Here is a 15,701-nt window from a genome sequence, read left to right on the forward strand (position 1 = left end):
TGAACAATATGTGAAAATGTATTACTATCCAAAAGTAAGTGGGTGCCCCAATGGCGTTCGGGGTATCATGGGGTACCTAATGTCTTTATTTTTAGACATATATATGGGAATATATGTCTCCAAAATGTAAAAAACTGACATCTGATTACAGAAACTGCAAATCGGTAAGCCTTATGGATATCGAGATATGGGTAAATAAAGAGCGACTTCATAGAAGTGAGGTTTGAGTACTAGATGGTGTAGTTTCGAAAACGTAATTACGAGGGCTAACATAAACCTCAAAAGTAGTTTCAGTTAAATACACTACACACACGCCCTCATGGGGGTTTTCGGGTACAATGGTATTCGAAGAATTCTCAATTCTAAACATTCTAAAATATGTCTTAATAAAGTTTTGAAGAACGTTAAACATGTGGGTTTACCGAAACCGCAAGTCGGTACTCCTAATAGTTACCGAAATATGGTGAAATAAAGAGCGACACCTTAGGTATGTGGGACTTGCATATTAGACAGTACAGTTTAGAAAATTAAAATATGACTATCAAGATTTTGTCAAATAAAGGGTGATCCATACAGTTATGGGGTTCTCGTGTAATGGAAAGTTAATAAGCATTAGTAACAATTTCATCTTAAAGTGATTAGGTATTTCTATGGAGTTTTAGAACATCATGAGGTCTACCAAGATTAAATTTGAAATTCTTTAGAAAATATATTTTAACATTTATAAAGAATATAAGAAATATCTCATAGCATCTACCAAAATTAAATTTTTAAATCTTTTGAAAATATAATTTGACATTTGTAAAGCGTATTAGAAATTAGTGTTTACCCAAAACTTCCAGCTAGTACATCTACCAGCTAGAGTGACACCATAAAATAAAAGCGTATTAGATCTTGAAATTTCAGAAAACAATTATTGATCCTAACAAAAGTTAAATAAGATGATACTTCTATTGGTTAAGTAAGTACCTCACACTCGTCGGTGCAATTTCGATCGAAAGATCAATTCAACTCGAAATTTTCTTCGGGCTATTCCAAGTATTCATTGGGCTTTGGGAAAAAGTGAAAATTATTTGTCAATATCTAAGAGGATTTTACATTCCGGCAGTTTTTTAAACACCATGGCGCTTTCTTCATTATGAATTTGTGGTGCATCACTACTTGAACAATTCCTTAGAACATGGATTGATCGACGAAAGGCAGTTGAATAGCCTGCCGGATCACGAGAGCTAAACCTACTTGATTTCTAGCTTTGTGGACATGTTAAGGCTATGGTTTGTGCAATAATAATAATAATAATAATTATTATCATCTAGAACAAAGTATCGCTACCGTCTGTACACAAATTTGACCACATACCCTACTTTCTTTCCATAGCAATCGCAAGAAGATTCTGCAAATGTGCATTGCTCAATAGGAACATGTAGATCATATTCTATAACAGGGAAAATATGTTCGAGGTAGGAAAATTCAGAGGCGATATGTTTTATTGCTATTGTGACTTGACAAAGCGGCTACCTAAATGTTGAAATAGTGTGAGGTGTATAGCTTAAAAGATTGCATTGCTTTTTACATAATGAATGAAAACCACTGGCCTTTTTTTTTAGTTACAGGGAGAACATGGAGAACATCGATTTTGAACACCTTTCTGGAAAAAAAAATAAAAAATGCGCCTTACCTTGTATTCTAGAGAAGTATACACGATAATGCTCAAGAAACGACTTTTTATATTAACAATTTCCAGCGGAAAAACTCCAGGACACCCCCACTCAACAGAAGGGTATTTCAAACCCCTTAAGATCCCCAGCAACAGTAGACAACCCCTAAATCCGACCATGTTCAAAACACGACGCTTATAAGAACTAAGACAAGACGACTCATACATATACAAAAGAAACAATTCAATAGGGCATATCAAAATATAAAGTAGATGAACTTCTTTCAAAACACATCACTTTAAAAACAAAAGGTAGGTAAAGGTAAAAATGTCGGTATTGTCAACTGAGAAATTATTTCTACATAAGAAATAAAATCTTTTTATGTGCAAAGCTATTCGTTAATATGTATAAAAATGGATTTATTAAAGGTATTTGGCATTTACTTTTCCGTGACGTCTTGATCACTGAAAAACCAGAAGCGGTATGCCTTCATAACTGAAAAAAGCAGTGGCGGTATGGCATACCTTCGCATATAGTCTCACTTCGACATCTACCGCTAACATTTCACCAGATTAAGTTACATGATATGTGATTGCATATTTGACACCCTGAGAAAATTCCAGTGCATAACCATATATCATACTATCCACTTATCGTCGGTAATTACAATTTGGAATCTAAGATGGCGACCGTCCGCGTGACATACTCCGAAAGTATCCCTCTGGGCCTAATATGTATTTCACATGTCACATTCAATGAAACTACATTTCTGCAATTTTCAGAAAGGGTGACAAGGAACTTTTAATACACACTCTGTACAATAGTTTAATCAATAATAAAGTCGGAAACAAATAACATAGTTTGTTGTTTCCAATTTGAACTAATATCTTGCTGAAAAAGTAATATTTGTGGAAGTATAGTGTCTTCTTTAACACCAAGGTTAAACGAAAACGAGCCTACGGTTTTGATGGAATTCGTACCAACATTATATGTATACTGTCTCAACGAGAATCAAAGGTGTCACCAAGTGTATATATGCACGCGATAATTACTAAACCAGTGGTATGTGAGATATCAATCCTTGATGAAAATCCGAGTAGTGATTCACAGTTCACTTTCAACAGCATTCCTCCAGGAAAAAGAAATCATCGACAACTAAACGACAACCTTGCACGATTCTGGATAAAGCCTTCCACACACCGCAGGATAAAAGGTTTACGACACTTCGAATGTCTTACTAATTCCTTCAAACTTCTATTCTATAAGCAAATTCCATTTTCAAGAAAGATATAGGTGAAGTTAACAGGCCCATGGATTGCTTTACTACAAATAAATACATTTGAACGAAATTGAACATGCATTTCAAGATGTGTATTTTAACTTTAGGGCACAACAAGCAAGCGGGGGTGTTGTTAAGGTTGGTAAGGGAGAACCTTCCTCCACAAGTTAACAATTTCTTAACAAGTTGCCAAATTAAAATACCCAGTTGGCAATTTCAAGAATGTCGTTTGGTTCAATTCATTTATTTGCTTTAATCACTTTCTTAGGTATCCAGTTGCTCTAAATTGTCATTAGTTCTTTTATAGACTTGGCATAAATTTTGTGTAGTTGCCCGCATATCGTAGTCGTAACGCTCTCGGGTTTGATTCACGGTGGGAGCACTCGGCCGAAAAAGTGCAAAATTATTTTTCAGGCCAGCCATCCTGAATGAGATTTTCCTAGATTTTCCTCATTTACACCAGGCAAATGCTAGGGTGGTACTTAACGTCTAGCTCCCAGGCAGCACCCTTCCTTCCCTTTCCCTGCTTGTGTGCTTGCTGAGGGGCGTCATCCCTCACTCGTGACGGGCCAGTGGCCATAGATGCCGAAAGCTCAGAAATCTAAATCTTAAATATTTGAAGTTTCCATCTTCAAATGAATTGATAATTTCGTTTAAAACCTCTTTACTTGTTGCAAGTGATCACACTTTACTTTTGTTCATTTGATATTTTTAAACATTTGAAGAACCTTTAATGAAAATCGGGAAATTTACCACTGATAAAAGAAAAATAGAAGTGGAGGGCAAAATTAAAACATGACAGACAGAACAGGCGTTTCGGTGGGAGGTAGAGCATTGGACCAAAAAGCACTTGATATAAGGGCTATATAAGACGACAGGCAGATTGTGGGAATTAATAAGAGAATAATGAGAATTGATATTAATAAAACAAGGAGGCAATGATGGTTAGTATAAACCTTTTACTGTGTATAGTATGTAAATTTGACAAATTAAAGAGTTTTCGTAATAGCATCATGTCAAATATGGAACGAAAGTATTTAATTAATTCCCTTAGTAGTGTTCTCAACTTAATTCTTTTTCAACTTAAATTTTCTTTTTTTTAATTATTTACTTTCTTGTGACTCAATATTTAATCACAATTGTTCATTCGGGAGAATTGTGGCCATTCTCAAATATATAAATATATTATTCTTAAAATTTATGTGTTCCCTAATTGTTAGTTTCCTCCACTAGACCTGGAAATTGCAAAATAATACCTGGAAAACCTGGAAAATTCAGGGAAATTGAGTTCAATATTTTTGTAGGAACCCTGCTATTTACACAGTTTTTCGAGTAGGTAGAACGGTACAAAAGAGTGTTTTGAGAGTGGTATAACAGTAGGTTTCTGGTGGTGTTATTCGAAATGAAATGAAATCATTAAGTTTTACGTCTCAATATTATGCTGACTAGGCTAAATGTGACGGGGTGTTGTTCGGTAGGGGTCAGTGTTGCCAATTTTGGGAAGTCACTAAATCGGAAGAATTCGACCTACAAGATAGGATAAGGTGACCATAAAATTTTCAGCTGGAAACGGGACAGGTTCCGGCAACCCTGGACTTTTAGATGTATCTTTGTTATTATCAGTGCCTTGATATCAGAGCTCCCTCCTCTCTCTCTTTGTTACAGTGCGGAGTCAAGTAATTCGATACTTATGAAAAAGGTAATTCGATACTTATGATACATGTTGAAGTTAGTTCAACACACAAGCAATTGCTAAAACCACTCCTACCTTTCGAGCAGTACTGCGAACTATGGAGTATGTTTAATATAAGGAATTTCAGTTCAATACTTGCCTCATTGTTATCATTAATTATTAATACTTTTAAAAGGAGTATAGCTACTTTGTTTGTTATTTACTTCTTTCACTTGCATAAAACGAGACAAATACTATTTTTACCACTTACTGACGGGACGGCCGGAACACGCCTCTAAAACGAGACGTATGGTCAACGTACCATAGCGACAAAAATATTATGAGTGGATACTTTTGGTTGGGAGTTTAAATGAGGATCTAGCTACTTACAATTTTTGGCGACTTTTTGCTGCAAACAACCTGTTGATCTGTAGAGAAGCATTATTAGTTCAAACAGTTGTTACGTTCTTTCTTTCAGTTTGTTGGTTTTAATGAGCGCAAGTGATGAAGAGTTGGGAAATACAACGTACACACCTCCCCAAAATCCTGCATTGTAATCTATTATCCTTGCTCTCTAACAAATAACAATTACAAATTATGTCCCTATTTGGCAGAGTTTCCGTCGAGAAACATACGTAATACATCATTATCGATAGCAAAAAGATTAGCTATAGATGCGTGAATAAAGGTCAAGTGGGTGTTTGTTATATTTGTCCCTTGGGATCTTTTAATTATTCTGCCCTTTTTCTTTTACAAAAATATGTATAACGAACGTACTGTAGTGTTAATTACTTCGGAACTACTTTGACTCCACAATATGAACAAACGTACCCGAAAAAATCTGAAATGATCCCTAAATTCAAGGATTGCTTGCGCCCTGTTTACAAAGAGGTGAGTAGAACCAACGGAGCAAATCTGCCTTCAACATTCGGGGGGGGGGGGACGGGTGAGACCGTTCTCATACTTTTATTTGCGATGCCCAAAATACTTATGTAGTTCAAAAACAATCGTGTGGAGGATCAGAGTTGTCTTTAGCGTTAGGAGGCTGGCAGGTTTGAGGTTTATTCAGGGGGACGTCATTTTCATCTTACGTTCCTTTCTAGCAATCGGACAAAAATCATCAATGTTCTCCCCTAAAACACATTTCAAATCGGATTATTGGAGTGAGGGACAGTGTCCTCAGTTCCAAGACTAAAGGGGACATGTACTCCTCATCCCCCGTTATTTGCGCCAGTGAGTAGAACATATTGTTTAGTTCACATCTACAACTTTAAAAAATGCTTATAGACAATGGATTTCTCGATTAATGTTTTCTTTTTATAGCAACTTTTCACCCAAAATTGGAGCCGTCACCTCTCGTTTAAATACATTATTGTCAACATTTAGGCAACACTGATGGGGTGGGGAAAGCTACAATGGATGAGTCAATTTATTCTGCTGTGAAACTAAGTACAAGATTTCAAAAGTCACTTTTCTGGTTCCAAACAATATGTCTGCTCGGTGAAAGCATAGACTGGAATGTGTTGCACTTCATTTTCATTCAAATGTGTTACCTTTTTTACCTTGTTTTTAATCCCGTCGTAGCTTTTTTCCGAAAGTTAAAAATAGATTACAATTCTCCCTTTCTTAACAATATTTACAAGTCAAAGTATTACGTAAGCATTGTATGTTACTTATGTAGCTCACAGAACCGCAGCTATGTGCGAGCAAGCAAGGCATGTTCCCCGGGCGCGTGTAAAGAGAGGTTATATCTTTGTACTTTTCCTTGTGGTATTTAATACTTTTCATCGGAGTGAGAAATCATGAATTCAAAGTGGGAGGAGACTGGAGGAGTGAAGAGAGAGATAGATAGAGAGAGGTAGAGGGAAAAACAAGAGTCAGAATTTAAGATAACATTCAGATGCTTGGCAAGAAGAAAAATATCGCACGAAATTTTGAAAAAAAAAAGACTTAAATAATGTGATATATTTTGTAGGCTTTGGATAGGTATGTTTTAGGTGGCATCAACAGTTATTGGTTTATTTTTTCACAATTGACAGGGATAGACTAGGCTAACTGAAAATTTTAAGAAGAAAAAGGAAAAAATGAAAACTGCAAGTTACAAAGGATAAGACTCATCTTCATACTTTGCAACAGGGCCGGATCCAAGACGGACTTCTGGGAGATGATGGGTTGTAATACCGCTACTTACAAGTTTGAGCTACTTTTAAGAGCTCCAACTCAGGATGCGTTTTTATATTTAAAAAAAAGGGTTGTCTTCTTCGGGGGCCATCGCCTCTCCCTGGATCCGCTCCTGTCTCAGGATAAACCACCCAACAAGTGGTTCAGGCAAAGGTCAATTACTCACAATGGTATGCTGTTCCGTCAAAATCTCAATCTTTAGCAGGGTGTAGGTTAGTATAGTTTCTCACTGAACCGGTCAGTTGAATGTTCATGTAAATTAGATATCTCTACATCACAAGCAATAAGGAAAGTATACCTTATTCTTTGTTTCTTATTGCATTTCTTCGACTGATTGTAGCTTTGAAAGTCCTCATGAATATCAGCTAGCGGGGGTTACTTAATATAGCCATGAGTTACCAAATTAACAGTTGTGAATCCTGGGTGATGATAATGAGCCTGAGTTTAGATGTTAAATTGGACACGAAGGCGCAAAAGGGGCTGTTCTTATTCGTAAGTCAGACGGGGCATGGAATGGGACCAATATAAAAATAAGGTTGTTGTAATAGTATTCCACAGTGTTGGTAAAAGTGCCACTAAGATTTTCGAAACACTTGGCAATTTTTATCAAGACTTAGCTGAGAGAGGTAAAGGAAAAATATCATGCGCAAAGAGGGCGCTCTAAAAATGTAATGTAAATTAGTCGTGAGTGGGAACCCTTCATCCATTGTGTAGATATTCATGAAACTACAAGCTTATGTTTATTCATATAGGAATATATCATTAATTTGTTAATTCAGAACATATAAGGTTCAACCAAAATGAGTAAACTTTCATATCGGACTTCGGAAGAGAAATTAATGCAAAACCAATGACCGTGTTTGTATAATAGAATTCCCAGTTACGACCTCCCTTTTCGGTTTTATTCGAAATAAGAAAAGATAAGGAAAGGGAGACGAAGATAGGATAGGAGGAGAGGAGGAAAAACTAAGGAAGTGAGTAAAGGAGAGGAAAACTATTACTGGATATTTTTGAGGAATACAATGAAGGAAAATGAAGGGTTGTTGAATCGAGAATTCTTTCGAAGTGCTATTGTGTGAGGATCTATTACAAAGGTGATCAGAGATAGACACAAGTTCACTCAACTACTGGGTTATCCCAATCCGGCCCTGAGAGAGATGAGAAAATTTAATTTAATGGTTTATCGGTTATTTCCAAAAAAAAACTCTACTAGTGGCCAATACTTGATGTACAAATCCTAAGACCGATGGTATATTTAAATTGGCCGAAGAAAAAAAATGTATTGAAATAACATATATTCTTTGTAGAATATGGATTCCGAGATTCCATAAAGATGATCGTTTGTTCCGGCTCTTTCTGTTCTCTTTTCTTCTCCTATTGTACCGATTTAAGTTAAGTTAGTATTCATCTTTAGTAAATGTGATTTTTAAATACTGTTTATCACAGACAATTACACATATATTATGAAAATTAGTATCCTAAATTAAAATCAGCTTCACAACTTAAAACTAAATCTACTATTCAAACGCACACACATTAACACAGGAAAATCTATAAACCGGGTTATATTCAGTTAAGGTAAGCTAATCTCCCTGATTTTTATAAACATTTATTTACATCTATTTAAAACAAAATTGAAATAAAATAAAGAAAAAAACAGAAGAAAATTGTGGATGACATGAATTAATGACATGAATTGTTAAAATTTATGTCATTAACATGCACAGAAGTGCGTTATTACGCAATAGTAACATGTAGTATATCTTTATATATATATATATATATATATATATATATATATATATATATATATATATATATATATATATATATTAATGAGTTTAATTACATTAATAAAGAAAAAATGACATTTTAGACATTCTAGATTCAATTTGAACTAGCTACATATCAAAGAAAACGAAAGAAAAAATCCATTATGAATTTATAGTTTCATTTGAATAAAAAATTCAAATGAAACTATAAATTTAGCTGAGTCTCTGCCTTTTAAGAAGAAATTTCGACATTTGGAGTCCTCTCTCAAACGTCGAGACAGACGTTATTAATCACTAATTTCATATGCACCATTTATAGTGTCCATATTCACTTTTGTTTGGTCCTCAGAAAGAAAACATATGTGTCTAAGGGAGAATATAAATCTCGCTGCATCACACAATACACTCCACAGAGGTTTAGTCCATATTCACAATTACCAAATAAATATTAGACACATTAAATCTTGAGATCGAAGTTTATACCTAATCGTAGGGAGCATATCTTTCGTTACGAAACATTTTGGCTAATTAAGTCTTCCGATCAAATCCTAGGTCTTTTATACTATTTGGAAATGTATCGAATTAGTTATAAATCAAATTCGGGAGCACCAATATTTTATATCATTTTCGAATTAGAATATCATTTTAGAGATTTGGATCACTGAACTCGTAAGAGCCAATAGTTATAATTTCAAGTCGTACAGGGAGGATTTGGGGCACACTTTTCCATAATTTATTAGGTGTATTATTCCACAAGAGAACTTCAATACCGAATTTGGGTTTATTGTCACGACCTGCCATGTCTTTTATTTACATGCAATTTCAATCACAACGTAACAGTTAATGGTTACCTGCATTATATTAGGAAATCTACAAAATCTTACCATTTACATATTAGCGGCAGTACGCTACAAGTTACGCGTTACTCCTATCGGGTGTTCAGAACTATGACAACCTCTAAACGTCCGGGGTAGATTCCCAGCCCTTCATACACATATCCATTTACATTACTTCATATAACTTCATTTAGTTAACTTCACTTTAATATCAATTTCACATTTAGTCTATAATTATCTTTCAGCACAGATATTTCTTTCATATTTCAATAAACGTTTACACTTTTTGGCTCCATGCCCCGACAAGCAAATTTTAATATTTTGCTACACTACACATACAGTCCCGATATTTTGTAATAAATTGAAAACACTACTGTTCGCGTGTAACGATCATTTCAACATTTGATAAATTTACATCCAAAAAGAGGTTTTGATAAATATAGCAAGCACGTAACATCCAAATATATATATATATATATATATATATATATATATATATATATATATATATATATATATATATATAAACAGGTTACTCTAAAAGTTTGGGCCCAAAACTACTATAACACCATTACTATTTAGGAAGGTCAATAGAAAGAAAATCAGAAATTGTAACCAGTTAAGCAAGAATTTTCAACGGTCAATGAAAGAGAAAAGACACACACAGAAAAAATAATTTAGAATGCAATGTTACAGTCTACCGACCCATCCATCACTCCCGTAGTGGGTCAAAAGTTATAGAAGAAGGTCCTTAGTTGCCGTAAAATACTGAATACCTCCACAAATCGTATCTCTCGATGTATCAGTTGGTAAGTTAAGTTAAAATATTCATAATATATATATTCTTCGTTCATGAATCTTAGAACTGTGGGGGGATGTTAAAAAAATCTTAAAGTAGAACGGAAGAAAGGATAGATAGAAGAATATAGTGGCGCCAAAGAAGAGAAAATTAAGGTACTACTCACTACACAGACAAGTGGTCGAATCTTAATATACAACAACTCGCAGCCAAAATATTCCTACATGCTGAAAGGGGGTTGACTCACTAAAATGCGTAGCCCAAGGGGAGCTTTGTTGCCCAGGTGCAAGTCTGTGGACCGTCAGATCCCAATTCCACAAGGGTCCGCTTCTAAGATTGAAATCCGAACCCTGTATCCGGCCCAGACCAACAAGGTAAAAGGAGAGGGGAAATGGACTGCGTCCCCAATTTTGAAATCTCTAAAAAAGCATCCGACCTATCAGAAGCTAATAACTTCGAGGACACTAACGAAAACTAAAGTAAAAGTGATAAATAATATACTCCTAGTTAATGCTTTGCCAAAATTAAAAAAATAAATAAACTGAATTTTGTACTGGTGATTTATTTGCCAAATCTCACCAGTGGCGTCCCCATTCGCAAGAGTCCCAAGACATGATATGTCGATTTATTCCGATAACTAACTAATTAAACCAAGAAAGAAAACAGAAAATACTAAAAGGGTGGCAAGGGAAGTTCGACATCTGGGTACGATACAAAGTTTTCCGTAACCAGATATTTGATTTGCAATATCCGACTGGTCGTCGTTATGAACACTGTATGATAATCCATGTAAGTGACGTGGAAAAAAATTTCGTAAATTCATTGGAAACGACTACAGCTAACAGAAGCATCATTTTCAACAGTCCCAGCTTTCTCTGACAGCCGTTTTGTTTCATAATCAATCAGTGAAGCTTTAGAATCGATTCCTGATCGATCCCCCCTACTGTCGGACGAGATTCTAATGAGCAAATACTATTGTTATGAGACACCTAACTACGAAGCAAAATATAATTCAAACTGCATATTACTGTCACATAACAAACATGGTCGCGTGATGCCATAGTACATGTGTCAAAACGCAAAATGGTTATAACTGAGCATATTTATTCAAATATATATTTATATATCGCTACACTTATAAAGATACACTGGCCTCATACGTACGCATATGGGTGTCCTATCATATATTTCTTTTTTCTTACAATATATTCATATGATATCTACATTATCATTTTACACATTTATTCATTTCTTACGACGAAGTACTTTATAGAGACCCTATTTCCTATAGCTATTCCCAGACTATACGCACGTTACATTGTATATATTATACTCCTTCACGCGTCGATCACCACACAAAACACCCTCGAACCTAAGACTCTCTTATAACACACCATATTATATTTACTGCGCAATTAAAAAACCGCTGCTGTTTTACCGCTCTGACGTTATACGGAAACATAGTCCCACAATTTGATATACATTTTCGGAATTTCCGACCAGTGTAAAATTTGGCAAGGTATTTTAAACCTTCCTCACCCCATTCTAAGATTCCATGTTAACCTAGAGATCCGGTTTTATCCAGATCTTACTAATTTTAATTTGTTTTGTATTTCCGCGGCTGAAATGCTTTGTTCTGATTGGAGGAATCTACTAACGTTATCGTTCTTGGCGCGATTACTCTCGTTCCAGAAGCTGAACTATTGAGAACAGGATATAATTGCTTGTCCGAAAGATTTGGGAAAAATCACCGGAATATAGAGGAAATATAAGGTAACATTAGTTTTATTCAAAATATACACTCAGTCGCAGTAAATAGGAGCCTAGAAGAACTAGATTACCTCCGGATATAATCCGAATCAGTGAAATATATATATATATATATATATATATATGTGTGTGTGTGTGTGTGTGTGTGTGTGTGAGAGAGAGTTCTGTTGGACGCCATGCCTTGCTAATAGTGTTGCGAGATATCTGGAAGGCCAGTTTCTTCCAGAGTATATGAATATGAACATGCACGCTTAGATTAAAAACAAGGGCTTCTATTTCCTCCCAAACTGATTTATTTCCAGCGTTTTAGCCAGAGTCATTCTTCCCTTCAGGGAAGGAGCCCCTTTATAACAGTGGTTGACGTGCCCCGGGCACTGAACATTTACAAATATGATTTGATTTTCGGCAGGGTTAGTTGGACGCGATTTCCCTTCCATTTTTCCCCTCGAAGTGTAATAAAGCTGGTATAAAATAGTGAAACCTAAATATATATAGGGCAGTGTTCGTAACCAGCATGTTCATTTACTAGTGTTTGTTTCGTTTTTAATATTTTAGTATATGTATTGTGTGATTTAGTGATTGCATTGCGAGTAGTGTTTGTTTGAATGAGTGTTTTACTGGTATCAGGACACTGTATCGTTTGTCTGTGAATCTATTACAAGCATATTACTATAGTCAAAGACTTTATAATAAACTAAAATTTATAATATCGCACTGTCAACCGTAGTGAAAAGGTTATATTTATAGTTCACGGGTAAATTGTTTCGCTAGCAGCACCATTGTGTTCACTTTTGGTATTAGCAATTGGTTACGTTATGCCATCATATGGATTAGTAATTTAGTTTGTTTAAATTTGACCTTTTATTCATAATTTACACCAAGTAGACATAGTTTTCAGTCCAAATAAATAGACATTTATATAAAATGGAATGAAATTGAACCATTCTGAAAGCTACAACATTCTGCTCTGTTTGGAAACCGAAATATCCAGATAGATAATACCCTTATCGTTAACTAAAGTCAGCCGGCATGATGCTACTTTTTGTTCTGAAATTACAATATTAAATACTCTTTTCCCGTGATTGTAGTATAAACTCCATTATTGCTTTCATACGGTTATCAATTTGAAACAGTATTATGCCTACGTATGAGTCCAGTGTATCTTTATCAGTATATTTATACAAGTATATATATATATATATATATATATTTGAATAAATATCCTCAGTTATAAACCTTTTGCGTTTCGATCCCTGCACTAAGCCATCACGCGACCACGTTTGTTACGTGGCAGTAATATGCAGTTTGAATTATATTTTGCTTCGTAGTTAGGTATCTCATAACAATAGTATTTGCTCATTAGAATCTCGTCCGACAGTAGGGGGGATCGATCAGGAATCGATTCTAAAGCTTCACTGATTGATTACGAAACAAAACGGCTGTCAGAGATAGCTGGGACTGTTGAAAATTACGTTTCAGTTAGCTGGAGTCGTTTGCAATGACTTTACGAATTTTTTTCCACGTCACTTACATGGATTATCATACAGTGTTCATAAAGACGACCGTCGGATATTGCAAATCAAATTAACTGGTTAAGGAAGACTTTGTATCGTACCCGGATGTCGAACTTCCCTTGCCCCCTTTGAAGTAGTTTTTCTTTTGTTTCTTGGTTTAATTAGATATTTATCAGAATTAATCGACATCTGAAGACTTGGGATTCTTGCGAATGGGGACGCCACTGGTGAGATTTGGCAAATAAATCACCAGTACAAAATTCAGTTTATTTATTTTTTTAATTTTGGCAAAGCATTAAATAGGAGTATATTATTTATCACTTTTACTTTAGTTTTCGTTAGTGTCCTCGAAGTTATTAGCTTCTGATAGGTCGGATGTTTTTCTAGAGATTTCAAAATTGGGGGCGCAGTCCATTTCCCCTCTCCTTTTACCTTGTTGGTCTGGGCCGGATACACTGAGAAAAAAAATGTAGGTGGCATACTTAAAAACGTAGGTTACATTCGTAATTCCTGTAGTTTCTGGACTTAACGTACAACCGTATATAGCATCCTGCAGCAAACGTATAGCTGAAAAAGTATGTATTATACGTACTGTCTACATAAGTGCAATGACGTCATTCATGTGACGTCATCTACAGTAACAAGTATATACGGAGGTAATATCTAGCTTTGTGACGTCAGGATCGTATGTAGCATGTGGGTTAATAATGACGACACTCACTGACTATCAGGACGGAGCGTAATTTCAAGAAGTATGCAATATACGTTCTGTACGTGTGTTTCTTGCGTTCAACCCCGAGACAGCATCTATATTGTACTTGTGCCCCGTACGTACGACTAGATACAGTGTACGTATTGTACCTATGTATTATACAGATTTTCCTTATGTCGCACACAGCTTGTCCCGATACAGCATACAGAATATCCGTATGCACCATACAGAGTGCACATACGCAGCTTACATACTGTCTGCATGCGGCATATAGATTACACGTATGTCGCGTACAGGCTGGCCATATGTAATGTATGGACTGGATGTATGTAGCTTGTAGATTGTCCATATGAAATATACGGATTTTACCTGTATCGCATACGTATTGCCTTGTTGTAATATATGAATTGGACATATTCAGGATCTAGATTGTACGTATAGTGTACCATTATTGAAGTGCTGCAACATACTGAGAAATGCATGATACATTCTTACTGTAATGTTGCCACATATTGTTTTTCTCTGTATGGAAACAAAAATAGCTTAAAATATGGTTGATCTCCTTTGTGCCAATAATGATAAAATTAAAAATACTACACTTTTCAAATTTTAGTTTGGAGCAGTGAAACTGTCCAGAGAAATGTATTTATCTGCAGGGTGTAAGTTTGGACTTCCTGCTAATTCTTTGGAAAGCTACTGCAAAGCCAAGTGTTGAAAAGTGGCACAAGAGTTAATTTTAAAATTATTGGCACAAAGGAGGGTAACCATATGTTAAACTATTTTAGTTTTCATACAGAGTAAATCAATATGTGGCAATATTACTGTAAGAATTTATCATACCTTTTGCAATAACTTAGTTGCAGCACTTCAATAATAATGCAAAATTCACAGCCATGTACAATCCTATGTTCAAACTCAAAAAAGACTTACGTACAGTCATTTATTAAGCCGTTATCATCCATTGCTTGTACAGTCACGAAAGAAAATATTCTTCAGTTGACAAAATTTGTTTTCCTAAAAACTCAATAATAAATTAACCTATCAGAGTACCGACTTTGGCAGGTTGTCAAGTTATAACTATTCGAAGAATAACAACAAAAAGATCCAAATTAATTAATTTGTTGCCGAGCTATTGGCAAAAGAAAATTTGTCAACTGTCAAATACTTTCTTTTCCGTGTGTACTATATACAGACGACTTTACCTCATTCTTTTCCTTAATAATATCCTCTTCCAAAATGCAGAAGTTGTTACCACAAGAGGCGTGAATAGGATTTTCCAGAAATAACTTCTCTGAACATTTTAATTAACAGATAAGTTATTTTTTAAATGAAGCTATAATTAAAAACATGGTGTCAGCTGAAAACGTTTTCCCTCACAAGATGATTCCTAAACAGTACTCCCCATTAAAAATGCAACTTCAAGGAGACAGGGTAGCTACGCCAAAGTTCCCAAGTCGATATCTAATAGTAAGTGTCGAATATGCTTAACCCTTAACATACCAAGCGGG

This window comes from Thermobia domestica, chromosome 4 (assembly GCF_964235325.1).
Source record: "Thermobia domestica chromosome 4, izTheDome1.hap1.1, whole genome shotgun sequence".
Taxonomy (NCBI): Eukaryota; Metazoa; Arthropoda; class Insecta; order Zygentoma; family Lepismatidae; genus Thermobia; species Thermobia domestica.